This window comes from Orycteropus afer, unplaced genomic scaffold, assembly GCF_000298275.1.
Source record: "Orycteropus afer afer isolate SDZICR_OR568_19922 unplaced genomic scaffold, OryAfe1.0 scaffold00008, whole genome shotgun sequence".
Lineage (NCBI taxonomy): Eukaryota > Metazoa > Chordata > Mammalia > Tubulidentata > Orycteropodidae > Orycteropus > Orycteropus afer.
The window spans coordinates 21,061,681-21,064,281 of NW_006921595.1; positions in this window are offsets into that span (position 1 = coordinate 21,061,681).

Sequence of the window (2,601 nt, forward strand, 5' to 3'; positions counted from 1 at the left end):
AATGGGTAAAGTTTTTACTAATGATCTTATACTATATTAGTCAAACATATCACCTATCGTCATCAGTCAAAAAAAAAAGGAACTAATCATAAACATTTTGCCTTTTTATTCATGGTAAACACTTCTCTCTTCTAGATACTGTATACATGTTGCCAAATTCAGAGAATTTGAGAAGTAAAAAAGGAAAAAGCAGGCTTCCGCCTGACCTACTAACAAACATGAAACCTTCTTAAAAAATAAAAAGTTCTGGGTTTCTGCCATCAAATGAATATTAAATTAATCTAATTTAAGACTTATTTTTTAGTTAAGGTTTGTAAGCAAGTCTCTGAAAATGCAAATTATATAATTGACTCTTGGGTTTTTCCTGTCCTTTTCCTTCATCTTATTAATCTTGCAAGAAATATAATATAGGTTTTAAGAACATTGAATTTCAGTGATGTTCCTCAGTAAAGAAAACAAAAGTCCACATAAGCTTTTAAAACAATTGCAATGAAATAATTTGGAAAGAAGTTTGTGAAATTAAGGCTCCTCTTTTATGTTTTGAACCTGAAAACTTAGTTCAAAGTTGAAATTTTGGCTTTCATTTTTATGTAGTGCTTTTAAAATTTGAAAGTATGTAAAGGCTCAATTTTGGATTATCCTATATGTAAAATAAATAGTATAATGAAATAGCACATATTTATAGATTAAGATCTAAAGTCCGAATCAGTCTACTTAGTCAGTTCTCTTTTGTAAGTTATACCTTGCTTTTTTTTTTTTTTTAATTTTGAATCTTCTGGATCTGAAGTGGTCAAATGAAAAATTATGATGAAATATTTTACCTAAATCAAAAATATAAAGAAAAATAAGTCAAGAAATATGAGCTATATGCCAATTTAAGTTCTTAGGAAACTTTAAGAACTTCAATTTGCATATAGCTCATATTTCTTGATTAGTAATTTAATTACCCTTTTTATATAACTTAACTATATCAAGCAGCATTATCATTAGAGCATAGCAAGTAGGTCATGAACATCTTGTCCAGGGTAACCAAACCTTCTAGGTAGCAGACATTACAGTGTAAACATTAAACTCTTTATACCCTGCCAAAAGCAATAATTGAAAAGAATGAAATCTGTTTATATAAACAATTATCATTTCTTCTTCTATAAGAAATCTTGCCATTTACCAGTGTCAAAAGGGTAAGAGAAATGGCTTTTTCCATTCCATTATTATTATTATTTAAGAAGTATTCCTGAAACAACAGTTAAGAGGAACTCTTCATTTTGAGACATGTTCGGTAACAGCAATGTACTACAGGCACTGCTCGAGTCCATGGAAATTTCAGGAAGAGCCATTTTAACAATTCTTATACTTTTTGTTTGTTGGCTTGACTACTCAAGTATCTAATCATGATAAAGGAACTTCCTCTAGAATTTTTACACAAATATTCAGATTTTACCAGAATAATAAATATGCTCTAACTTTTGAAAGGCGGACAAACCTTAATTTTAACCTAAATAACTAAAAAAGCCAAAAAAAAAAAAGAGTTAAAAATAAAAGCAACTTGTTTCTTGAATTAGCAACTCTTTTCCTATTTAAATCATCATTAATAGAAATAGTTGTCTGAGAAGTTAGGCAACTAAAGCTTTTGTTACAGATGTTATGATGACTATAAGCTGTAGAACATAGACTCTAAACGTTATGAGAAAAGAGGAATAAATTGAATCAAAAGAGTAGTATAGATTATTGAGTGATGATGAAGAGTTGAACACACAAAGTATTGCAGATTCCAACAGCATATTCATATACTACTTTTACTCGATCCTCAGAAACACTTTGGGTGACAGACAGAAACAAGTTCAGAGAAATTTTGTTTGTAGAAGATCAAGACAAGGGAAACGAGAAGCCATGATAAAGCCTAAGTCTTCTAATTTCTACGCCCATGTTTTTTCCATTCAGTTTTGCAAAAAATATGTTAAAATATATAAACAAATAGATCAAAGAATAACAGTCCAAATGGTTCTTGTACATTTGGAAAGATGTTCAACCTCAATCATAGAACAGAAATGCACTGAGATCATTTCTCACCTATCAGACTGACAAAAATCTAATTTGATGAGAGACTCTGTTGATGATACTTTGAAGAAATAGGCACTCTCATACATTGTTGGTAGGATTACCATATGCTATAGATACTATAGAGGAGACTTTGGAAGATCTACCCAAACTGAAGATGCATGTACAGTTTGAACCAAATAGCCTACTTCTAGGAATCTGTCTTACAAATAGACTTATTACAAGTCCAAAGTGACATGTGAACAAAGTTATTCATTGTGTATTATTTGTAATTGCAAAAACTAGAACTAACCCAAGTAGTTAATAATATGGAGCTGCCTGAATTACTTATAATGCATCCATACAAAAGAGTAATATTCAGCAGTAAGAAATAATGAGGAATATCTATGTGCTAATATGAAGAGATCTTTGGGGTATATTGTTTAATGAAAAAAACAAGATACAAAATCGTATATATACTAGTATATATGTGAAAAAAGAAATCAAACTCACTGCTGTCGAGTCAGATCCAACTCATAGAGACCCCTCTTTGGGTTTCTGAGG